This window comes from Mesoplodon densirostris, chromosome 6, assembly GCF_025265405.1.
Source record: "Mesoplodon densirostris isolate mMesDen1 chromosome 6, mMesDen1 primary haplotype, whole genome shotgun sequence".
NCBI classification, from domain to species: domain Eukaryota; kingdom Metazoa; phylum Chordata; class Mammalia; order Artiodactyla; family Ziphiidae; genus Mesoplodon; species Mesoplodon densirostris.
The window spans coordinates 21,513,328-21,540,481 of record NC_082666.1 but is presented as its reverse complement, the minus strand read 5'-3'; the positions used below and the strand labels follow the sequence as shown (position 1 = coordinate 21,540,481).

At 41.5% G+C, this 27,154-nt stretch overlaps 1 protein-coding gene across 3 annotated transcripts in view; it reads right to left on the bottom strand.

Moving 5' to 3' along the window:
* UNC13B (unc-13 homolog B) overlaps positions 1 to 27,154 on the bottom strand; it is a 220,811-nt gene that overhangs the window by 40,800 nt on the left and 152,857 nt on the right. The gene's annotated exons all lie outside the window — the stretch shown is intronic.

Sequence of the window (27,154 nt, the reverse complement as noted above, 5' to 3'; positions counted from 1 at the left end):
CCTTTCCTATTCGTCAGAGACTACACTGCCTTCTAGGCCACATGTGCTTCACGTAGGCTTCCTTCTCTAAGGAAAGTCCACTTACCTGGGCCCATCAGCTCCCCTTTTCTTTTTTCCTCATCCTTTTTAAAGACCCACCGATATTACATAACAAGTAGAAGGAAGAATCATGGAAACTAACTCATAAGTTCCCGATTTTTCAAGCTACTTCTGATGACCTAATGGGTCACCTGACTTGACAGAAGAATGAATGCAGGAACAGGAATCCTCCAAAACAGTGCAGCTTCAGAAAAGTGGGTGAGATAAAAAAGACACTTCCTGGAAAGGGGACATATCTCTTCTACATCTACTCCCTACTTCCTTAGAGCACTCTATTCCCTTTGAAAAAGAAAACTAGGCAAGGAACACTTTAACTGACCCTGTGACTCAAATTAGACCTACTATCTTAAATATCAATACATTGTACACATCATGTCAAAGTTACTTCGATTGTGTCCTTCTGTTCTTCCCAGAGTTCCCCATAATGTCTAAAGAAGAAAATTCAATCTATTGACAAGGCCGTCAAGGCTCTCCATGACCTGGCCTCTTGCATCTATTGGGTGAGCTCAGACTGATTCTTAAGACTTAGCTCAAAAAAAAAAAAAAATTAATCTGCATGTGGGCTCCTCCGTTACTGAGTTATTGTAATCCTGTTTCAGTCCGTGGGGGGGAAATAGTCTCAAGAGGTGAACTACAGAAACACAAAGGCCTTTTTCTCTTTTCTCTTTTCCCTACAACTTCCTCCTTCATATGGTACATCTTTAACTTGTGCTCATCATTTTACCCTAAGGACCAAAGCTGAGCTGGCTTGAGAGGAGATTGTTTCTGTGGTTAAGAGACCACAGATTAGTGTAGGGAAGTGCATTTTGTGGTTCATATGGAGTTTTAACTTGGAGGCTAGCTTATTGGGTGTGTGTTGTTTGAGGGTTCCTTTCATTTTCAGGCACATAAAATGTCTTGGCACCTCTACTGTGGTGCAGGGTGCCCCTTTTGAGAGTGTTTTCCAAGAAGCTTTAGGTAAGGGTGACCAGGCAGGGCCAAATTGTGTTGACGGGCTCCATGCACAATTAAAAGACAACAAAACAGTTCATGTTGACATCAGATGGAGGACGTTTGGGAATCTTTGATCCCCATTTGAGACTTCTAAGTGTCTTCCTCCCTTTCCAACATGAAAATTCAGTAAACTTGAAAGAAAATCATCTGTGAGTTCCTTCAACTTGTAACTCATAGTCGTGATAATCCAGAGGGAATATGCACTGGTGACTTTAAAGGCTACAATCTTTGACAGTCCCAAAGCAGTGCAGCTCTGTAGAAGGTAGTGGAAGGAAGTTTTCTTTCTACTTTGTTGAGGAAATTACTTAGGAATTTAGATGGGTAAAAGGTACCCTTGCCTTATTCTACTTTCTTATTTTCTTAGCCCCCTTTCCTTTTGAAATGTTTAACTGATTTCATGTCATAGTAGGAAACGCATTCTCCATCCCCATCCTTTGCCCTCCCAGGAAGTCAGTGTATTGATCATCTTTTTGGGCTTCCGCTTCAAAGGACCTTTTTCTGCACTGGAAGTCTCCACACCTGGCTCTTTGTTTTGTTACTGCTGTGTTTATATAAATTTGGACAGATCGTTGTGCCACACAGGAATTTTTGGTTTTTTAAGAAAAATCTATAGGTGAAAAATTACTAATAAAATTGTGTGTGCGTCTATGTGCGTACAACATAAAAGTACGGTAGCGCCTAAGGAACTTGAATCTTGGTTCCTGTAAAACTGCAAACTGATGTGGTATTAATAAAAAAAAAACCACTTAGCTCAAATATTAATGCCTCTATGATAATTTATCTGCCTTCCTCTCAAAAACAGAATTAGATGCTTCTCTACTATGTATACATGGTACCCATGCTTTTGTGCTGCACACTTCTATGATAGTATGTTGTTAGTATGTTTCATTGTTAATTGTCTGTATAAACATCTCCCGTTATACACTGTGAATTTCTTGAGAGCAAGAATTATATATACTATATTAGTTCACCTTAGTAGTCTGAGGGTTTAGCACACCTAGCGTTTTTCTGTAGTAAAAGGAACTTGAACTTTCAGGACTTAGAGAACAAGAGCCTTTCTAAGAATATGTGTCTTCCCTCCCATCAGGAAACATGCACAAGCTTTTTAGATGGCCTCATCCACCAGAGGGCAGACAGCAGAAGCAAGAAGAACTACAAGCCTGCAGCCTGTGGAACAAAAACCACATTCACAGAAAGATAGACAAGATGAAAAGGCAGAGGGCTATGTACCAGATGAAGGAACAAGATAAAACCCCAGAAAAACAACTAAATGAAGTGGAGAGGGGCACCCTTCCAGAAAAATAATTCAGAATAATGATAGTGAAGATGATCCAGGACCTTGGAAAAAGAATGGAGGCAAAGATCGAGAAGATGCAAGAAATGTTTAACAAAGACCTAGAAGAATCAAAGAACAAACAAACAGATGAACAATAAAATAACTGAAATGAAAAATACACTAGAAGGAATCAATAGCAGAATAATTGAGGCAGAAGAAAGCATAAGTGACCTGGAAGACAGGAAGGTGGAATTCACTGCTGTGGAACAGAATAAAGAAAAAAGAATGAAAAGAAATGAAGACAGCCTAAGAGACCTCTGGGACAACATTAAACGCAACAACATTCGCATTATAGGGGTCCCAGAAGGAGAAGAGAGAGAAAGGACCCAAGAAAATATTTGAAAAGATTATAGTAGAAAACTTCCCTAACATGGGAAAGGAAATAGCTGCCCAAGTCTAGGAAGCACAGAGAGTCCCATATAGGATAAATCTAAGGAGAAACACGCCAAGACACAGAGTAATCAAATTGGCAAAAATTAAAGACAAAGAAAAATTATTGAAAGTAGCAAGGGAAAAACGACAAATAACATACAAGGGAACTCCCATAAGGTTAACAGCTGATTTCTAAGCAGAAACTCTACAAGCCAGAAGGGAGTGGTATGACATATTTAAAGTGATGAAAGGGAAGAACCTATAACCAAGATTACTCTACCCGACAAGGATCTCATTCATTTTCAATGGAGAAATCAAAAGCTTTACAGACAAGCAAAAGCTAAGAGAATTCAGCATCACCAAACTAGCTCTACAACAAATGCTAAAGGAACTTCTCTAAGTGGGAAACACAAGAGAAGAAAAGGACCTACAAAAACAAACCAAAACAATTATGAAAACGGTCATAGGAACATACATATTGATAATTACCTTAAACGTGAATGGATTAAATGCTCCAACCAAAGACACAGGCTTGCTGAATGGATACAAAAACAAGACCCATATATGTGCTGTCTACAAGAGACCTACTTCAGACCTAGGGACATATACAGACTGAAAGCAAGGGAATGGAAAAAGATATTCCATGCAAATGGAAATCAAAAGAAAGCTGGAGTAGCAATACTCATATCAGATAAAATAGACTTTAAAATAAAGAATGTGACAAGAGACAAGGAAGGACACTACATAATGATCAACGGATTAATCCAAGAAGAAGATATAACAATTAGCAATATATATGCACCCAACATAGGAGCACCTCAATACATAAGGCAACTGCTAACAGCTATAAAAGAGGAACTCGACAGTAACACAATAATAGTGGGGGACTTTTACACCTCACTTACACCAATGGACAGGTCATACAGACAGAAAATTAATAAGGAAACACAAGCTTTAAATGACACAATAGAACAGATAGATTTAATTGATATTTATAGGACATTCCATCCAAAAACAGAAGATTACACTTTCTTCTTGAATGTGCATGGAACATTCTCCAGGATAGGTCACATCTTGGGTCACACATCAAGCCTCAGTAAATTTAAGAAAACTGAAATCATATCAAGCATCTTTTCTGACCACAATGCTATGAGATTAGAAATCAATTACAGGGAAAAAAAACCCTAAAAAACACAAACACAGGGAGGCTAAACAATACATTACTAAATAACCAAGAGATCACTGAAGAAATCAAAGAGGAAATCAAAAAATACCTACAGACAAATGACAATGAAAACACGATGATCCAAAACCTATGGGATGCAGCAAAAGCAGTTCTAAGAGGGAAATTTATAGCAATACAAGCCTACCTCAAGAAACAAGAAACATCTCAAATAAAAAATCTAACCTTACATCTAAAGGATCTAGAGAAAGCAGAACAAACAAAATCCAGTTAGCAGGAGGAAAGAAATCATAAAGACCAGAGCAGAAATAAATGAAATAGAAACAAAGAAAACAATAGCAAAGATTAATAAAACTAAAAGCTGGTTCTTTGAGAAGATAAACAAAATTGATAAACATTTAGACAGACTCATCAAGAAAAAGAGGGAGAGGACATAAATCAATAAAATTAGAAATGAAAAAGGAGAAGTTACAACACACACCGCAGAAATATAAAGCATCCTAAGAGACTACTACAAGCAACTCTATGCCAATAAAATGGACAACCTGGAAGAAATGGACAAATTCTTAGAAAGGTATAACCTTCCAAGATTGAACCAGGAAGAAATAGAAAATATGAACAGGCCAATCACCAGTAATGAAATTGAAACTGTGATTAAAAATCTCCCAACAATCAAAAGTCCAGGACTAGATGTCTTCACAGGTGAATTCTATCACACATTTAGAGAAGAGCTAACACCCATCCGTCTCAAAGTCTTCCAAAAAATTGCAGAGGAAGGAACACTCCCAAACTCATTCTATGAGGCCACCATCACCCTGATACCAAAAACCAGACAAACACACTACAAAAAAAGAAAATTAAAGACGAATATCACTGATGAATATAGATGCAAAAATCCTCAACAAAATACTAGCAAACAGAATTCAACAACACATTAAAAGGATCATACACCATGATCAAGTGGGACTTATCCCAGGGATGCAAGGATTCTTCAATATACGCAAATCAATCAATGTGATACACCATATTAACAAATTGAAGAATAAAAACCATATGATTATCTCAAAAGATGCAGAAAGAGCTTTTGACAAAATTCAACACCCACTTATGATAAAAACTCTCCAGAAAGTGGGCATAGAGGGAACCCACCTCAACACAATAAAGGCCATATACGACAAACCCACAGCAAACATCATTCTCAATGGTGAAAAACTGAAAGCATTTCCTCTAAGATCAGGAACAAGACAAGGGTGTCCACTCCCACCACTATTATTCAACATAGTTTTGGAAGTCCTAGCCATGGCAATCAGAGAAGAAACAAAAATAAAAGAAAACAAATTGGAAAAGAAGTAAAGCTGTCACTGTTTGCAGATGACATGATACTATACAGAGAGAATCCTAAAGATGCTACCAGAAAACTACTAGAGCTAATCAATGATATGGTAAAGTTGCAGGATTCAAAATTAAGGCACAGAAATCTCTTGCATTCCTATACACTAATGATGAAAAATCTGAAAGAGAAATTAGGCAACACTCCCATTTACCACTGCAACAAAAGGGATAAAATACCTAGGAATAAACTTACCTAGGTATACAAAAAACCTGTATGCAGAAAACTATAAGACACTGATGAAAGAAATTAAAGATGATACAAACAGATGGAGAGATAAACCATGTTCTTGGATTGGAAGAATCAACATTGTGAAAATGACTCTACTACCCAAAGCAATCTACAGATTCAATGCAATCCTTATCAAATTACCAATGGCATTTTTTACAGAACTAGAACAAAAATCTTAAAATTTGTATGGAAACACAAAAGACCCCGAATAGCCAAAGCAGTCTTGAGGGAAAACAACGGAACTGGAGGAATCAGACTCCCTGACTTCAGACTATAGTACAAAGCTACAGTAATCAAGACAATATGGTACTGGCACAAAAACAGAAATGTAGATCAATGGAACAGGATAGAAAGCCCAGAGATAAACCCACGCACCTATGGTCAACTAATCTATGACAAAGGAGGCAAGGATATACAATGGAGAAAATACAGCCTCTTCAATAAGTGGTGCTGGGAAAACTGGACAGCTACATGTAAAAGAATGAAATTAGAACACTCGCTAACACCATATACAAAAATAAACTCAAAATGGATTAAGGACCTAAATGTAAGACCAGACACTATAAAACTCTTAGAGGAAAACATAGGAAGAACACTCTTTGACATAAATCACAGCAAGATCTTTTTTGATCCACCTCCTAGAGTGATGGAAATAAAAACAAAAATAAACAAATGGGACCTAATGAAACTTAAAAGCTTTTCCCAAGCAAAGGAAACTACATACAGGATGAAAAGACAACCCTCAGAATGGGAGAAAATATTTGCAAATGAATCAACGAACAAAGGATTAATCTCCAAAACATATAAACAGCTCATGTAGCTCAACATTAAAAAAACAAACAACCCAATCCAAAAATGGGCAGAAGACCTAAACAGACATTTCTCCAGAGAAGACATACAGATGGCCAAGAAGCAGATGAAAAGCTGCTCGACATCATTAATTATTATAGAAATGCAAAACAAAACTACAATGAGGTATCACCTCACACCGGTTAGAATGGGCATCATCAGAAAATCTACAAACAACAAATGCTGGAGAGGGTGTGGAGAAAAGGGAACCCTCTTGCCCTGTTGGTGGGAATGTAAATTGATATAGCCGCTATGGAGAACAGTATGGAGGTTCCTTGAAAAACTAAAAATAGAATTACCATATGACCTAGCAATCCCACTACTAGTCATATACCCAGAGAAAACCATAATTCAAAAAGACACATGCACCCCAATGTTCGTTGCAGCACTATTTACAATAGCCAGGTCATGGAAGCAACATAAATGCCCATCGACGGACGAATGGATAAAGAAGATGTGGTACATATATACAATGGAATATTACTCAGCCATAAAAAGGAACGAAATTGGGTCATTTGTAGAGATGTGGATGAATCTAGAGACTGTCATACAGGGTGAAGTAAGTCAGAAAGAGAATAACAAATATCGTATATTAACGCATATATGTGGAACCTAGAAAAATGTTACACATGAACTGGTTTGCAGGGCAGAAATTGAGACACAGATGTGGAGAACAAACGTATGGACACCAAGTGGGGAAAGCGGGGCATGGGGCAGTGGTGTTGGTGGTGGTGGTGGGATGAATTCGGAGATTGGGATAGACATATATACACTAATATGTATAAAATGGGTAACTAACAAGAATCTGCTGTATAAAAAAATAAATTAAATAAAATTCAAAAATTCAAAAAATTTTTGAAAAAAATAAAAATAAAAAAGAACATGTGTCTTGCCTAAGAGAAAAGATAGGTCTCTTAGCCAATAGCCTGTACCACTTTCCAGACCCCAAAGAACTGCTGTATTAGCCCCTTCAGTTTGTCCCACCCACTGGACGAACATTTTCTTGTTTAAAAAAACTTTTTCTTGTTAGGAATCAAATTTTTTGTGCTTCGTAACCACCTAAAATGCCTTAGAATTTTTCCACTGAGATTTAGTTTTCAATTTAAGTGACATATGTCTATATAACACCTTCTTTGTAGGAAAATTCCTGACCCCTAAGAATGATCTCACTGTTCCAGATAGTCTACCTTATAAGGAAGTGACATACTTCCTCAATGTTAAAACAATCTTAATTCCATTACTTGGGAGTCAAAAGACTTGAGGCACTCATCTTATCTGAGCCTGCATTTCCTTATCTGTAAAAAGAGGATAAGACCAGCAATCTCCCAGGCTTATTGTGAGGATTCATCTCTTAAATACATATTGAGAACCTACTGCACATTAGGTACTGTTCTCATGCTGATGCAGCAGTGAACCCTGATCTTGAGAAGCTTCTATTCTAGTAGGAGGAGCAGACAACTAATAATGATGATGAAGATGATGATAGTAGCTCACACCAAGTGAACACATTACACATCTGGCATTTTATTTAAGTAAGCTCATTTATTTCCCACAACAACCCTACTGGGTAAATACTATTATAATCTCCATTTTCTGTTGATTAAAATGAAGATCAGAGATTTTAAGAAACTTGCCTAAAGTCACAGCAAGTGGCAAAGCCAAAATTCAAAACAGGCATCCTGGTTCCAGAATCTGGAACTATGTGTACTGTATCATGTATGATGGGGACTCTGCTGAAAAATTCAGGTAAGGGGAAAAGATATTGCCCTCTGTGGTGATGTTATGCTATTAAAATTTTATAAAAGATTGTCAGGGAGTCCTCATTGATAAAGCGACATCTAAGCAGAGACCTGAAGGAAATGAGTAAAGAAGCTATTCAGAGTGATAGGAGAAAAGTATTCCAGTCAGAACATACAGCAAGTGCAAAGCCTTAGGTGAGAGCATGACTGGTGTGAAAGAACAAGTTTGCCACAGAGTACCATTTCAAATAGGGCTTTACAGGCCCTTATAAGCACTTTGGCTTTCATTCTGAGTAAGACAGAAAAATCACTGGAAGGTCCTAAACAGAGAAGTGATATGATCTGACTCACATTTTATGAGGATTACTCTGGCTCGGGAGAACAGACTGTAGAGGGACAAAGGTAGAAGCAGGGAGATCAGTTAGACTACCACAATCATCTGGACAAGAGAAAATGGTGACTTAGATAAAGATGTTAGTGGTAAGATTTGGGATATTTTTTAAAGGCAAAGCAGGCAGAATTTACTAACTGATTGGATATGGGTTGTGAAAGAAAAGAAGTCAAGAATGACTCTATGGATTTGGGCCTGAGCAGCTAGCTGCAAGAATAGAGTTGCCATTTACTGTTAAGGAAGACTATAGGAAAAGCAGGTTTGGCAGGGCTTAGGGAGAAGGATCAGGAGTTTGGTTTTGGATACGTCAAATCTGGGATGCCTATTCACAGGAAATGTGGATGTTAAGTAGATGTGGAATCTGCTGTTCCTGGACAATATCTGGGCCAGATATAAATCTGGGAATGCTTATGAAAATCATGTGATTGAAACATATTACCTAGGAGGTGAGTATAAATAAAAAGTAGTAGTCAGGATTGAATCCTGGGATACTACAAGGTTGGGAAGATAAGGAGGGACTAGCAAAGATGACTTGAGAAGGAATGGTCAATAATGTTGGAGGAGAACCAAGACAGAGAGGTGTTCTGGAAGCCAGGTGAAGAAAGTATTTCAAAAAGAAGAAATCAAGGGACTTCCCTGGCGGTCCAGTGGTTAAGATTCCATGCTTCCAACACAGGGGGCACGGGTTCAAACCCTGGTCGGGGAACTAAGATCCCACATGTGGTGTGGCGTGGCCAAAAAATTTTTTTTAAAAAAAGAAATTGAGGCATATGGATAGACTAAAGATCAATGGAATAGAATCGGGAGTCCAGAAATAAACTCTTACATTTATGGCCAGTTGATTTTTGACAATTCGATGGGTAAAGCATGTTCTTTTCAACAAACGGTGCTGAGATAACTAGACATACACATGCTTAAGAAGGAAGTTGGACCCTATCTCACACCATATACAAAAATCAACTCAAAATGAATCATAGACCTAAATGTAAGAGCTAAATAAAACTATAAAACATTTAGAAAAAAACATAGGAGTTAATCTTTGTGACCTTGGATTAGACAGTGGTTTCTCAGCTATGAAACCAAAAGCAAAATCCACACAAGAATAGATAAATTGAACTTCATCAAAATTTAAAACTTTTGTACTCTACTCCATACCCATAGTATGATGGCTATTACAAAACAAACAAACCAAAAAACCAACCAGGAAGTAACAGGTGTTATTTAGCAAGGATGCGGAGAAATTAGAACCTGTGTGCACTGCTGTTGGGAATGTAAAATGATGCAGCTGCTGTGGAAAATAATATGGCAATTCCTCAAAAAAAATGAGAATTACCATATGATCCATCAATGCCACTTCTGCCTATATACCTAAAAGAAATGAAAGCAAGAACTCCAACAGATATTTGTATACCCATGTTTATAGCAGCATTATTTGCAATAGCCAAAAGGTAGAAGAAACCCAAGTGTCCACTGATGGATAAATGGACAAACAAATGTAGTATATATATATACAATGGAATATCATTCAGCCCTAAAAAGGAAGGAAATTCTGACATATGCTACAACATGGATGAACCTTGAAGACATTATGCCAAGTGAAATAAGCCAGTCACAAAAGGACAGATATTGTGCAAATACACTTACATGACGTACTTAGAGCAGTCAAATTTATAGAGACAGAAAGTACAATGGTGATTGCCAGTGGCTGGGGGGAGGAGAGAATGGGGAGTTAGTTTAATGGGTACAGAGTTTCAGCTGGGAAAGATGAAAAAGATCTGGAGATTGAATGGTGGTGATAGTTGCACAACAAAGTGAATAAACTTAAAATGATTAAAATAATAAATTTTATGTTTTGTATATTTTACCACAATAAAATTTTTTTAAAAATTATGCTTCAAAGGACACCATCAAGAAAGTGAAAAGACAACCTACAGATTGGGGAAAAATATATACAAAATATTTGTATAATTTGTATATAAGGGACCTATATCCAGAACACATAAAGAACGCTTACAACTCAACAGAAAAAGACAAAGGACTCAATTTAAAAACAGGTAAAGGATTTTAATAGACATTTCTCCAAAGAAAATATAAAAACGGCCAATAAGCACATGAAAACATGTTCAACATCATTAGCTAGGGAAATGCAAATCAAAACTAGAAGATACCAGTCACACCCACTAGGATGGCTATAATAAAAATAGAATGGCAAGGATGTGGAGAAATTTGAACTCTCATACATTGCTGGTAGAAATGTAAAACAGTGCAGCCACATTGGAAAACAGTCTAGAAGTTCCTCAAAAATGTTAAACACAGAGTTACCATATAACACAGCGTTCCATTCCTAGGTATATACCTGAGAATCGAAATATATGTCCATGCAAAAACTCGTACATAAATGTTCATAGCAACATTATTCATACTAGCCAAAAAGTGGTAACAAAACAAAAGTCCATCAACTGATGGATGGATGAACAAAATGTGCTATATCCATGTAATGGAATATTATTCAGCCACAAAAAGAAATGAAGTACCCATACATGTTACAACATGGGTCAATTTTGAAAACATTGTGCTAAGTTGAAGAAGCCAGTCAGAAAAGGCCACATATTATATAAATCCATTTACATGCAATGTCCAGAATCCATAGAAATGGAAAGTAGATTAGTGGTTGCCAGAGGCTGGGGACAAAGGGGATTGGAGAGTGACTATTAATAGATAGGGAGTTCTTTTTGGGGGTGATGGAAATGTTCTAGAATTGATGGTTGCATAACTCTGAATATACTAAAACCACTCAATTGTACATTTTTAAGGGATTTTAAGGATGAATTTTATTGTATATAAATACCTAAAAAGCTGTTATAATAAAAAGAAGTAGGGGGCCTCCCTGGTGGCGCAAGTGGTTGGGAGTCCGCCTGCCGATGCAGGGGATACGGGTTCGTGCCCCGGTCTGGGAGGATCCCATGTGCCGCGGAGCGGCTGGGCCCGTGAGCCATGGCCGCTGGGCCTGCGCGTCCGGAGCCTGCGCGTCCGGAGCCTGTGCTCCGCAACGGGGGAGGCCACAGCAGTGAGAGGCCTGCATACCACAAAAAAAAAAAAAAAAAAAAAAAAAAAAAAAAAAAAAAAAAAGAAGTAATCAATTACATCAAGTTGCTGATTGACTAAGAGAACTAAAAATGGATCAGAAGTTTGGCAATATTATGGCCTTGACAAAAGCTATTTTGGTAGTGGTAGGAATGAAAAAATGGAATTTTAATGTAATGCATGTGAGAGTACTTCAAATAGTGCCTTGTACATGCCCCACCCCACCCCCCCAAAAAAGGAAGAAAAAGCATAAAAAAAAAAGAACTCAAACTAATGGTAAGATACTACTAATAAGCTTAGGTCCTAAAAGGTCTCAAGCAGAGCAGTGAAGAAAGCTTTTTCAAAGGTTTTGTTGTGGTAGCAATCACTGTTGTATTGAATCAGTTTACCAGGTTAGGGTGACTGCTCTTGTGGACTCTATAACCCGAGTGTATTGGTGGTGAGAGGCCAGCCTGTGTGTTTATGTACCTTCCTCTATTCCTCCTGCTTTATGGCATGGTGCTGGAGTCAGGCTGGACCTAGCACTGAAGAGCTGCTGCCACTGCCTGGCAGCCTCTCCACCACCCCCTCTGTAGCCCACAGAACAGACTGGATCTTGGTAAGCACCCAGAACTCTGGCTTGATCTCTTACTGGTGTTTCAGAAAATCTCCTTTGTCTCGTTATCTCTGCTGCTGCTGTCACAAGTTCCTGCATTGTCCAGCAGGATGTCAGCCCAGAAGGGAAACTCTGCAACTTGAAGAATTGGGCCCCAGAGTTCTGGATGCTCATGCTAACATCAACTCTAGGCAAGGTTTAAAGAGTTAGTAAGGAAGTACTGTTTTGATATTTGTTGTTTCTACTGTTGCTGTAATATAATAATTTCTAAATGCCCAGGGAGAAAGAAAAGGGGCTGCAAAGTTAAAAGGAGAGAGAAATCACTTGTAGTTGAGGAATTATAAACAGCTTCCTGGAGGACGTGATACTTTGGCTGTATGTTAAAGAATTGAGTAAATTTTGCTAGGTTGATGTGGTAAACACAGTACCTTAGGCTAGAAGGAAGAATGTATATGTCAGTATGCTGAAGACAAAGTATAAGGCAAATTTGTGAGAGAGCAGTTTCTTTCTAGGTGGAGTACAGTGGGAGAATGGGAGATAAGCCTGGAAATGTAAACTAGAGACCAACTGTAGTGGTCTTGAATGCCAAATGAAGGAATTTAGACTTTTTTTGATAAGCTATAAAGAGTAGCTCTAGGGATATTTGAAAGGAATATGATTTTAATTTTTCAGTTTAATTTTATGACTTGGTATTATATTCACATGATTCAAATTCTAAAAATCATAAAAGGGTATACAGTAAAAAATCTCCTTCTCATCCCACTAGTTTTTCACCTAATACCTTTCCCCATGGGCAATCCTGTATCAGTTTCCTATGTACCTTTGTGGTTTTTTGTTTGTTTTTTTGCTTGTTTGTTTGGGGGATTTTTTGGCCGTGCCACCTGGCTTGCAAGATCTCAGTTCCCTGACCAGGGACTGAACCTAGGCCACAGCAGTGAACGTCTGGAATCCTAACCACTAGGCCACCAGGGAACTCCCTCTTATGTATCTTTGTTAGATATTCTATACATATACAAACAGACATTGTGGGTTTTTGTGTGTATTCTTCCCCTCTCCTATTTATACAAATGTCAGCATCTTATACATACTGTTCTGCACCTTGTTTTTTTTAATATGTCAATATATCTTTCCATTTCAGTAAAGAGGTACCTCTTCCTTTTTATAGCTGCATGGTACTGTATTCCATTGTTTGGATGTGCCAATAAGTTATTTAAGCAGCCTTTCTTAACGAACATTAGGTTGTTTTCAATCATTGCTATTAAAAACAATGCTTCAAAAATAGCCTTGAACATATGTCCCTTCCACAGGTGAATATGTACCTGCAGGATATATTCCTGGAAGTAGTGTTGGGGCTCAAAGGGTATATATAATTTTGATAAATTTTGCCAATTGCCTTCCTTAGAGGTTATACCAATTTCTACTCCCATCCCACTGGCAATGTATGAGTGCCTGTTCTCTCACACCTTTGCCAACACAATATGTTTCATAATTTTAATTTTGCCTTAGAAAGATTAATCGGGTTATATGCATAAGAGGACAACCCCATTTACATTTAAACTTAGATGAATAAAGCATATGCTCTTTGGATAAATTTAATTTTGATTGGGAGAAGTAATTTTAAAGCTACATATCATCTCCATGCTGCCTAGAAAAAAGTTTTCTCATTTCTTGTAGCCAAAAACCATTCCATTCTCTAGTTCTTAGGTAAGCACCCTTCAACTGGAGATGTAAGAAAGGGAATATGACCTGTGGAGAGCACAGTCAGGCTGGACAGCTCCAAGTTAGAAATAAGGTTCTGTACTGTCAACTCCAGTACTAGGGAGAAGACAGGTTGGGATAAGGGAAATTGCCACAGTGGCCTATGAGGTGGAGCTGCTGGAGAAATGGTAATCTTATCTCAGCAAGAAGCGCATGGAGAATAATTCTAAAATGCAACATAGGATTGCATCAGCCCCCCTAGCTCCTGTGAGAAACATGCCTCTTTTCCCCAGTCCTGCCTCCTACCCCACACCTACTTTACACCAGAATATCCAAAAAGTCCTGCAGCTGTAAACTATTTTTGCCCAGATGCCCCTCCCTCTTTTGAAAAGGTATTTCTAAAGCTCCTGCCAATAAACTGGAAGCTCCCTACGGACAAGAACTCCTTTCCTGTTGCTTTTCAACTCTTGTCACTCCAGTTCCCACAGGATTCGCTTAACATCGATATTCCAGTAACTGAGACTGATTCAAGCTGTGGACCTCTGCCATCACCTTGTGAAATTCACCACCAAGCTGGGTCTCATGCTGGCCTGATGAAGGCCCTACCCAGCCAGATGTAAACCCATTAAACAGAGACTTGAAATACCTGGGTGCGTGTCTTCTACCGAGAGATGGTCTGTCTTCTGTACTAGCTCGTGCAAAAGTTTTTTCTGCCTCAGTCTTTTCTCTCTTAGAACATCTTTTAAATTGTTGATGCATTTGTTGAGGTAGATGGTCTCTGCACACATTTGCTCTAGGCTTAGTCTGCCCTGTTTGGGAGATTCAGGTCTGGAACAAGTTTCACTTCCCAGACACGGAGCCAGAGCAAAACCTGACGATGAATATGCAAGAGGCAAGTTATTGGAAGCCAGAGGGAAGTTGCTGGGATCCTGAGAGGTTTGGTCTCCCTGTGTAGAGATGCCCATTCCACCAGACACCACACTGAGCAAGATCTCACTCCCCTGACTCCCAGGGCTCTCCACTGAGAAATCCTGGGCACCCCGTGAACTCACTGTCCCAAGAAGTCTATCACTGTTCTCTGACTGGGAACCACTCTCAATGCTTTCCAGGTCCTCAGGAGTCATGGACCCACTGTTCTCCAGCTTCTGAAATACTCCCTGCAAAGCTGAACGAAAGTGGTAAATTGCTCGGCCCAGTTTACTTGTGTAAAACTTGATTTCTACATCTTCATCCTCCTGCGAGCCACCCAGACAAGAGGACTTTTCAAAGACATCTTTAAGCACCTGCGCAGCACGTTCCTCCTCTTCATTCAAGTCAATATGAACCATGTCATTGAAAGTCTCAGGTCCTATGATGATTTCCTCTATCATGTTGTCACAGCTCAGAGTTGCAAACCTTCTGGACTTATCTGTCAAAAGGTTCTCTAGCTGCTTTGAGCTCAAAATATCAAGCCCAGCTTCACAGGCCAGGAGTTTGTCCTCTGTCTTCAGCAACCCAGACAATGATAGGCAGCTGCTGGCCTCACTTTTATCACTGCAGTTGTTTTCTATTTTTGCTGCTTTATATGCTTCAAGTCCTTGGTTACACTGTTGGAAAACCTGGGGTTTCCCAGAATCCTCCTCTTTTGAGATTAACTCTAGGGAAGGTTCCTCAAATTGATGAAGGGCGGACAGAGAAGCCTCTCTCCCTGTCGGTTCACCACAGGTGCCACTGATAATTTGGGGTGTTCCTGATGTTCCTTTTACTTCGTCCCTTGGCTTAGACTCATCACTTGGCTTTGCTAAATCGTTCTTGGGTGGGAAGCAAAGGCCTTGCTGTTCAGAAGTCTGGAGTTCTCTATGTTGATTCTGAGCCCTCATTTGATATACTCCTGTTATTCGTCCTCTGTCCCCTGTTTCCACCTGAAAAACTGGTTCATCCAGGTTTAAAGAATTCAAATTACAATCCTGAAGTTGTTGTTCCAAAAATGATAGAGACTCCTTTGGGGGATTCTTACAGCAGCACTGTGGCCGGCTTGGTTCTTCTCTGGTGGCAATCCGGATCCCTAAACTCTGCAAGAGGACGGATTTCTGCAATATAAGGTCTCTATGCTCTAGATGGGCAAGCTTCACAACAGCAGGCCTGGGGGCTGGCGCTTTGCCTGCTCTGTAAGCCTCTTTAATGTACCTATTGCACTGCATGCCATTAACACAGAGGTGTTTGGCCAGGAAGCTATTCACCAGCTCCATGGTATTTTCCCCATCTTGCTCAGGAAGTCCATACAGATACAGAATGGCTTCCTCACTGGGTCGGTCCACATGGGGTTCCTGAGCCTTTCCCCCAACACACACCTTGGCCAGGGAGCTGCTGCCCACCTGCAAGCCTTCTATTTCACTCAGAACTGAGTCTACACAGCTAGAGACTTCTTCCACTGAACCCCGGACTTGGCTCAGGTGCTGCTGCAACTCAGCAATTTCAGTTTGGAGACGGCTGATGCCTTGCAGCTCTCTGATGATATAGTCCACTACATCCCCCAAAGGTTCTTGCTGTTCACGGCTACAGCCTTGGGCGGGGCCTCTGGACAAAACGGGCTTGGCTTGATCCCTCTCTGACGGCTCTTGACAGCTTGTGGTCATGCTGGCAGATGAGAGGTCCTGAGAGCCAGACCCTGAAACACAGGCAGTGGAGCCCAGAGGAAGCTGGCTGCTGGCCTGCTGCCCAAAGCTGCAATGCTGGGCCAGGCCCCCATCTCTATCCCCACCAATGGCTGAGGCTACTGACCCACAGTGAGGGGACAGGAAGCTGTCCTCAGGTAAGGATCCAGCAGGGCCTGAGGACTTGCTCTTGAAGCCACACAGAGTCTCCACCTTAGCTTTATCTGGGGAAAGCCTGGAGGAGGATCCCAAGGTGACCATGATTTCTTCTTCTGACTCTTGTAACAATCGCTTCATTTTCTCCCTCAGGGTCTGAGGGATTCTCAGCTTCTTCCTCTAGTTTCTGGTCAGGATGGTTAATAGAGATTGTGTTAGAAGGCAATACCCTGACCTGTTCTTTTCAGTCTATTTTTAGCAATTATTGCTGGCTGATGCCTTGGGCTTGGCCCACAGTGATGCCTAGAATGGTCCCATGTGTGGTCTCAAACCTGGCACATGTTCCTGGATCCTAGCTTGACTCTAATCCTGCAGCTGGTGAAAAAGGAAAATAGTGCACTTGGATCAGAAGGCAGCAGGATAATATGAATCAAGCTGTCAAGCAGGAATAAGAACACTACTTTCTAATACTGTAGGAGTCAACAGTGATCTGCCTCCCAACGCTAGACTTAAAGGTTATAAGCAATCAGTTCTCTCTCCTTGGCTTCCCATCAGAGTTTTGCTGTAAAATCAGATCAAGTCCTGTGTTCTGAGCAAGTAGCCAAAGTCAACAGGATTGAAACAAACTCCTGGGAAGTAGGTGGGGTGAAGTCAGCGAGTGACTGAACGTTTACAAATTCAACATGAGGCTCAGAAATGAACATATAGATGTTGAACCACCAAAGCTCAAATCACATACACAGTAAAAGACAAGACGTGGAATGTTTCTTTTTTTTCCCCCTCCAGTTTGTTGCTCTGGTGAAGGCTCAACTACTTAAAGGTTTGCTCCTGCCTGTGCTTATAGCACAAAGTGTCTTCCCTTTGTTTAGTGATAGCAACCCTTCACTTGGAGAAAGGACCATGACAAGAAAGTGATTTCCTAGCACTGTCCACTGCTGGAGTAATAGAGGGCTGCTCTAGCCTGCTGAATGGCCTGGAGGGAACAATGCATGTGGCAGGCGGGGAGCTGATTACATCAGAGAGAGCTCCAGGGTGCTCTACTGCTTTCCAAAAAGGTGAAAAAAGACCTGCCACCAGTCTTGCCCCTAAACTCTGAGCTACCAGTGACTGTAGCTTAGGCAGAGATGACTGTAACCTTATGTGGGGTGGGCATCCATTCCGTTTTTACTGGGAACATGCAGCCTGTAGGGAAGGAGCACAGTGGAAAGTACGAAGGATGAAGCAGAGAGCCCAGGAGTGCATGGGACTGCCAGTACTCTCTGGCTCTGCTGGGTCAGCCCGGGACAGGTGAAATGAGTTGGTGGGAGACATGTTACCCTTCAAGTTCTTCAACTGGAGATGGTTTCTCTATTTTCTAGATTTGACCTAGATTTCTAAATCTTCTAAAACCCCTGCCTCCTTTTCTTTGCCCAGTACTCAAGTTAACCCTAAAAAGTAAAAATTGTCTGTGAAGGATATAAGCTGACGGCTCCCATAGCAATTCATTTGCAGGAAAGGCCACAAACTATAGTCTGTGGGTCTGAAAATTAAAAGCACTGTGCTTCTTGAGTTACGTTTATCAAAAAAAAAAAAAAAAAAAAAAAAAAGCAATGTGCTTCTGCAGACTAAGAAGAACCAGAAGAACAAGTCACAAGACTTGAGATAAAGATGAAGCTGACCCCTTTTACTGGAAATAACTAGGCCAAGAATCAAGAGACAGAAACTAGATTAATTCCCTTTTCATTTCTTCCCTTCTTCTCTCTAGCTCATGTAAAAACTCTATTTCATCTAGGAATTCTTCATCTGAGAACTCTATCCATCCTGTGAGGCATTGGAGAGGCCTAATTATTGCTTTTTAAGCATTACTGCTTTACTCTGATGTTTTAAGGAGCCAGGATCAGCCATACCCCTAATGTGGTCAACTCAGTCTAGTCTGCGTGTGTGTGTGTGCGTGTGTGTGTGTGTGTGTGAGAGTGCGTGTGAGAGAGAGAGAGACAGAGACAGAGACAGAGAGAGACAGAGAATGCTCTATGTGCACAGTCAGAACTACTGGGTCTCGGGCTTAGTGCCCAGCTGCCTAGATAGCAAAGCTCCCAATTCTAGGACTGACTCATCAAATTCTTCCCTCTCTCTTCCCAAAAGTACAAAATCTACATTTCCAAAGCCACCCATTTCTTTTCTCCCCAAGGTGCAAGGTCTGGGAACCCCGATTTGGTCTTGGCACCTGGTATTTTAGCTTTGAGCAATGTCCCTAGACTGATGGACTAGAGTTGGCAATTAGCCTTTCAAGTTTTTCTCAAAGAGAAAGACCTCTTACTAAACCAAGATGGAAGCTCTGCATATGACCACATGAAGCCATGAGCAAGTGCTACTAGACTGAGAATCCAGAGACTTAAGTTTGAGTCTTGCTTCACCAGTGACCGTGGATTAAACACTTCTCTCTGTGCCTTAGTTTCCTCATCTGTAAAGTGGGGGAGATAGTCACAGGAATGTTATAAAGATAAAATGAGAGACTGGTAATTAGTAAACTGTAAAGCATTGCAGTGTTATTATTACTGACATGGCAAGATCCTGAGACAAAGAAGCAGGAAAACCAATATCTAAGCCAAGTGTGCGATTGCCTAAATGGTTTGACTTGAGTGGACCATGACTTCTATCCCAGCCCCAGACCCCTACCTTTCCCAGTCTCTTCTAATGGTCTACAGCAATGCCTGGAACCCTACCATTACAGTGTCACTCTTTGTTAGTCTTTCATTCTTCTAAAAGTTTTCTTTTTAAGGTAAGAAAAGGGAGGAGCAAAATATTCACTCCCCAACATTTCATTCAGGTGACAGGAGGCTTGCCCTCAGGCAGCCTGAAAGCATGAGGAAGGAGAAAACTGCTACAGGAGGCAAACTTTTCCTTTCTAATGCTAGTGAGGCCCAGAGCTCATTGCCAGGTCCTCCAAGGCCAGCCCCACTTTGGTCTAGAGGAGGCAGTTTTTCAGGAATGAAAATGAAGCTGACTCTCTTTAGATGGCTTCAGTGCAGGCCAGGTTAACTTTGGGCCTATCTGCTTCTGCCCCTCAGATTAATATTCCAGATAGGGTTGGACAGTCTCGCCAGGTTTCCCTCCAAAAATGCAGTGCCTACAACACTGGCTGGCCAGCCACACAGAGGGCAAATGGCTCAGCCACTGTATTGAGAGGATCCTGAAGGACTAAAGGCAGAGCTGCCTGGTTTCCTACAGTAGTGACAAATAAGAAATTTCCAGCTAGAGCTGCCATAGCAACTCCTCCCAGCCTCAAACAAAGATGCTTGCTTTCATGTTAAACAAACAAACAAAACCCTCTAAACCTTCTTCTGAATTGGTAGCTACAGCCCACAGATGAACTCTAAACTTAAGAATCACCTCCGAGGGATATGGGTTCCCTAAAGGCACCAAATATCTGTTTTTTTTTTTTTTTTTTTTTTTTTTGCGGTATGCGGGCCTCTCACTGTTGTGGCCTCCCCCGTCGCGGAGCACAGGCTCCGGACGCGCAGGCTCCGGACGCGCAGGCTCAGCGGCCATGGCTCACGGGCCCAGCCGCTCCGCGGCATATGGGATCCTCCCAGACCGGGGCACGAACCCGTATCCCCTGCATCGGCAGGCGGACTCTCAACCACTTGCGCCACCAGGGAGGCCCCAAATATCTGTTTTGAAACAGGGGACAGAGCTCACTGTGAGGCCACACAGTGAGAATCAACCAGTCACTTTGCTCAGAACCCAATAGGATACCAGAAGCCAGAATGGGCTGAAAGGGCAACCTGCCGAGCCAGGAGGTCCAATTCAAGGCCACCTCCTTCTTCAGCCTCTCTTTGCTACTACTGTCCACAAGAATGAAATAACAGGGACCCAAGTGTGAGAAAAGCAGTTTGATCTCTAAATCAGTTCAATCGATGTGCCAGGGATATAAGGCACAGTTCCTGCTCTCTAATATATTAAAGCTTGGAAACAGAGTTAGGCATATAAACAATCACAAAATAAAGTGATACATGTTATAATAGAACTTGTAATAGAAAGCAAGCATTTAATTCCAGGGGTGGGGAATGGGAAGGTGATGAGAGGCCCAGAAAAACCACAACAGGAAAGGCCACGGAGAAGTAATATTTGAGCTGAGATGGCATAAGGAGGCCTCGGGGCCCGACCAGCTCAAACCTAGCCCTCTAGTTTCCTTCAAGGTACCCACTGCTGTCACTCTGCTCTATCCTGTTGGCCTATCCACTCAAGTCAACTCTCCATACTTCATATGTACATGCTCTAAAATGGCCATACCTTTCTGCAATCTTTTCCTAAGGAATGCCTAAGGCTGGGAAAAATAAGGCAGCCCTTTCAAGGGATATCTGCTTTTGAAAAGGGAACACAGCAAAACAAAATGAATTAATCAAAAGGAATAAAGCTTCAGTGATGGAAAACTGAGAACTATGTCAGGGAGTAGACCCCTTAAATCACACCGAATCAGCACCAGCCTACCAAAAAATGTCAAGAGGAAAAAAATCCCTCAGCTTTCTGAAATGGCTGATTCTTTCATCTCTCTCTGACTTATCAGTTAAATGTTATTAGGAATGTGGGTATTCCTCGTAAAATTGCTTCTGACCCAAACCTTGGCTTGGAAACTGGGAGACCTCTGGGAATAGGCCAGGGCTCTCTGTACATATATCAAGCAGCCTCTCATTTTGTATGAAGCAAGCCCAGAAGGCAAAAAGCCAAGAGCTCTGAGCCTCCTACCCCACACGTCACCCACAGCGGTCAGATCATTCCTGGGCCATTTACCAATTATGTTGTATGGCTAATATGGTGGGAAATGAATTTCTAGGGCCACAGCAGGTAGGGGTACTCTTCAGATATTAATCTTTGGGAAAGAATCAATGCTTACAGAGAATCTTGTCAGAGAAAATGATCAGGGTCACAAGGTATAAAGAGTGAGATTAGCCAAAGGGAATAAAGAGTGCCCAAAGTAAATGCATAGCAAGGTCCCTGTCCTGTAGTTCCTAGGACTTGCCATCCCTCCTCACCTGCATTAGGAGGAACCCCACTTATAGGCCAGAAGCTGGACATGGTAAAGGAAAGAAAACTTCATGCATTGTATCCAAGAGGGAAGACAGAACCTCAGGGAATGTACAGTAGCATGAAAGAGGATGCAGCCTTCAGAGGGCTGGTATATCAAGAACTCAGAATGAAAACTGAATGCCAGTCAGCAGAGCTGGGTACTCTGTGCCCTTCCCAGGGCTCCCTTTCAGCAGTACCAGGGTTTATTATACCAAGAGTATAACAAACCATAAAACAAATACAGATGCACCTAGAATCTGATGCTCACGACAAAGACTCTCTTGGACTAAACTTGAGTCAGGCTCCTCTGAGTCCTCTTTCTGATCAGGCTCCTGTCCTTGGGCTCTGTTTAGTCCAATTTCAGCAAGAATCTTGCTGGGTCAGTTTAGTGAAAATTCCCCACCTTTGATATCTGACCAAATTCCTTATCCCTCACCCTGGGCTGATTCCAGAACAAATCCTGTCAAGTCAGTTTAGCCAGATGCCTCCCTTCCCCGGATGTTTCTTCTTAATTTTCCATCCAGTGACCCTCACCCTGTTCCTTGACTATAAATTCCCACTTATGCTTGTATTCAGAGTTGGGCTTAGTTTCTCTCCCCTATTATAATACTCCAATATAATAGCCCCCCTGAATAAAGTCTGCCTTACCATTTCTAACAAGTATCAGAACAATTTTTTTCTTAAGCACTCATCATGCTCTTTTTTCCTTACTACCTATGACTCTTGTGAGTAGACTAAAAAAGGCATGTGAGCAGGAATCTAGCCCCTGAACGCTCTCCTATTCATCCCCCCAAACCTCCATATTCTTTATCCCCTTACTCTGCTGTAGTTTCTTCATAGAACTTACTACCACCTGATAGATCATATATTTGTTAGTTTATTATCTGTCTCTCTCCTCAACCTCTATCCTAGAATGTGAGCAGGGACTCCATTTTGTTCATTGCTGTAACCCTAGCACCTAGTACAGTGCCTGGCATATACGGTGCTCAAACTAAAACAAAATAAATCTTGCCATTGAATAAAAGGATCCGGGACACAAGATCAGAAAATGCTAGAGTTGGAAGAGTTCTTTAGAGAATGTCAAGGCCTGGAATCTCATACTGCATTGTGATCTAGCCTATGGAGTAGTTTTTTTGGTCTATCATACGTTTTTCTAAATTTTAATTTTGGAAATCTTTAGGCAGGGCAGCTATTCTGGCTTCCCCAAAGCCCTATTACCCAAGTTTATAACACCTGACCTAGAATGACACTCTTGTCCGTTAATCTGTTTTACTTTGGCAGACACCTAAATGGGAGGTTCTTGCTTAAAGACACACAGTGGGTATGAACTCCACTACATTGAAAACTGTGCCTTATTTGTTTTTTAGTTCCCAATTACTAGCACAGGGCATTACTATGCCAAGCATATGGCCTGGCACACAGTGAGAACTCAGTGCCATGGAAAGAATAAATGAGTGATGGCAGAGCTGATTTAGAATCCAAGTTTTCTGCTTTCTAGTCTACTTCTGTTCCCATAACAACATACCGCCTTCAAGTTCTAGGTTTTCTTCTAGACTGATGGCTTACAATCCCCTTTCATTATAAAACTAAGTTGGAAACCTCTCCCCAAATATACTTGCTCACACTTTTAGGGGACTCAGGGCAAATAAACAGAGTAGTGGCAGTACCAGCCGCTGCCAGACTGTCAGTTAGCTTGTATCTTTCCAGTATACGAGACTGGTAGAAAGAGACCTTGTGTGGCGCCTGTCATCCCCAGGGTTGCCATCATGGGGCTTCCACTTGCCCTCCAACTGGAAGAGCTGCCCTGATCCTTGTGCTGATCATGGCTCTAGAACAGCACTGTTCAACAGAAATATAATGCGAGCCACATATGTAATTAAAAATTTCTAGTAGCCACATAAGAAGTAAAAAGAAACAGATGAATTTAATACATTTTATTTAACTCATTATCTAAGATTTTATTCTTTCAACATGTAATCAATATAAAAATTTTAGCAGGGCTTCTCTGGTGGTGCAGTGGTTAAGAATCCGCCTGCCAATGCAGGGGACACGGGTTTGAGCCCCGGTCTGGGAAGATCCCACATGCCACAGAGCAACTAAGCCCGTGAGCCGCAACTACTGAGCCTGCAAGCCACAACTACTGAGCTCGTGTGCCACAACTACTGAAGCCCACGCACCACAACAAGAGAAGCCACCGCAATGAGAAGCCCGCACACCGCAACGGAGACCCAATGCAGCCAAAAAAAAACCAAAAAAAACCCCAAAAAACCCCAAAAAAACAAACTTCTAAAAAAATTTTTTTATCATGTATTTGCATTCTGTTTTTTTTTTTTCTTTGCAGTATGCGGGCCTCTCACTGTTGTGGCCTCTCCCGTTGCGGAGCACAGGCTCCGGACACGCAGGCTCAGCAGCCATGGCTCACGGGCCCAGCTGCTCCGCGGCATGTGGGATCTTCCCGGACCGGGGCATGAACCCACATCCCCTATATCAGCAGGCGGACTCTCAACCACTGCGACACCAGGGAAGCCCTGCATTCCGTTTTTCATACTGAGTCCTTGAACTCTGGTATGTATCTTACATTTACAGCACATCTCAATTTAGACTGGCCACTCTTAAAGTACTCAACAACCACATGTGGCTGGTGGCTACTATACTGAACATCATAGTTTTTAAAGGTTAGGGCGGGGGACACTCTGGAGAGCCTTCAAAACCTGGCAGTGGATGCAAAGAGCAGACTGTCATCTCAGGGGCAGTAGAATGTTCTATTGTTTCAGTCTTCCTTTAACCTGTTCACTTTGATCCTAGCTCGAAGCATCATATTTCCATTTTGTGACAGGCTCAATCCTCCTCAAGGCTGCAAAGAACACAGTACTAAGGCCCCAATCTGCAGAGGATTAGACCTTATCTCTCTCAGCCTGACCCTTTCTAGATACCCTGTAGTTCTGTGTAGCTTCTGTCCAGTACTCTGAGCAAAACCACAAGATAAATCTAGTTTCTTCAACGAAGCTACACCTTCACAGGGAAGACTTAGAGACCTCTCACAGACAAGAGCATAATCTCAGTGCAGCTGGGTCAAAGGTGTGCAATCCTAGACAACTCACACTAGAGAGACACATTACAATAGTAAAATTATATTTGTTTAGAATTTTACAGTTTACAAGGTTTCTATTTTATCATCACAACAATCCTGTGAGGTAGGAGGGAAGGATTACTATTCTGATTTCATAAATGAGAAAAATAAAGCTCCAAATGACCTGGCCAAGGTCACTGAGTAGAGCTAGGATTTAAAAGGGGGTCTTCGATCTACAAAAATAGTGCTTTTTTCACCATACATGCAGGACACAAATGGACACATTATCTGTTACCCATGTGTGTACACATTTAAAACTGAGAAAACTCAAGATGACTTTCCTGTTTATATGGAATATGCACACGAGAAGGATGAATTAATATTCACATTAGACAGAAGGACAATATACACACATAAACACACTCTCACACATTGGAAAAATGGAGAGGTTTCTGAATATACACAGGCCTATACAAGAATAGGAACATTACCTGGGTACATGCATACGTGTATGAGATAAAGGGACATATATATCTATATACGTATGACATGGAAGGAAAGATGGCTTGTGTATATTTATATGAGATGAATGAATGAGTTGTCTATGTATATGTAACACACAGGAGAGGAATGGACAGGTTATTTAAAAACATATGGACATATCAAGAGGGAGAAACAGATTCTTCATATACAGGTATGCACATATCCAAAGGGCTGGATGGGTTATTTATATACATACAGGAGAGTACCAAGGAGGAATGGATGGTCAGATTATCAGCATATAAACACGTGCACGTGAAGATTCTACCCTTAGTGCTGAGTATGCTGTTTTTCACTCATTATAATGACCCCCCACCAGCAAGTTGGCTCAAGCAGTTATGTAATTAATGTAGCTGCTCCATATTCCACCCACAAATGCTTTGCTTTTGTCCCTGTTTCTCGTTCAGAGTCAGTCATACACTCAATACCACTTACCTTGCTGCTGCAATCAAAATAAGAGTTAAGGAAATGAAAAGAAAAAAAAAACACATTAAAACCACAAATTCTCAAGTTTTAGAATGCAAGTGCTGCCTTTAAAAGGAAATCCATTCGGAAGCACTCCTTGGTTTGAGAGAGAAGCCACAGGATGAACTTTCTAAGCCACAGCACAGCTGCTTGCCCAACCAACAAACAGAGCCAAGGAGCTATTATTCTCAGCTGCACCCAGCTGGCTGGCTCCCTGGTGCAAAGTTGATGATAGGAAAAATGCCCGGCAGAGAAATTCCCCCAGGGCTGGGCAGGAGTCTTGTTGGCTGCAAATCTAGGAATCCAATCTGGTCCACACTTCTCTGCTGAGGGGAATTCTGATGACCAGCCTGCTGAAGGTAATAGCAGCCAAACTTCAACTGGACGTGGAATTCTAACTCAATCGATTCCGGGTTTTGAGACTGAGACAAAAAGCAGGGCAGCTACTGCTCCTGCTGCTGCTCCTCCTCCTCTCCAGCTGCTTCCTGCCTGCAACCTCCCATAGGGCACCAGCCCTCCTCACACATTCCTGGCGCACACACCCCCTTTCCCAGCACACTCACGCACACAAAAACCTCGCCAGCAAGCTCACTCAAACACCCTTGGTGAGTGTCTCTCCCTCTCCCTAAATATAGATCTTCCTCTTTCCCCTCCCCTATTTCCTCCTCTCGTTCTTCTCCCCCCTCCTTTCTTTTCCCCTGCCTATCCATCTCTCTCATGTCTGGGCTGTAGTTAAAGAGACATAACACAGAGCCCTACACTCTGAGGAGCTCTCAGTCTCAGAGGGAAGACAGAACACAGCAAGAAACAGCCAGAGCATAATACAAAGGGAGTCATGCCTTCTACTGAGACAAGCTCTAGGTTTTTTGGTTTGGTTGGTTTTTGGTTTTTGGTTTTGGTTTTGTATATGTATAATGTACTGTCTGCATTTGGCAAAGCTGGAGAACAGGTAAAGTACCAAGGGCAGTTAACATCAAACAACACCATGTTCTCAAAGTAGGTACCTAGTCCAGTTCTTCCTGAACAGCCACAGCAAGAGAACCAACTGGAAAATGAGAACTCCCTTAGGCCATGCCAAGGCAATGATTAGACAGAAGTAGAGGAAGCTGGGCAGGCTGAGGTAGACCCTCTACTGCAGAAGTCAGGACCACAGAATGTTTTGGAATCCAGAATTAGGAACTAAGTAACCTAAAGTAATATCATATTAAGCTAAAGCTACGTACAGTTCAAGACCCTGGCTTCATAGTCCCAAATGTCCCAGTCCTTTGCCAGTTGCAACCCCAC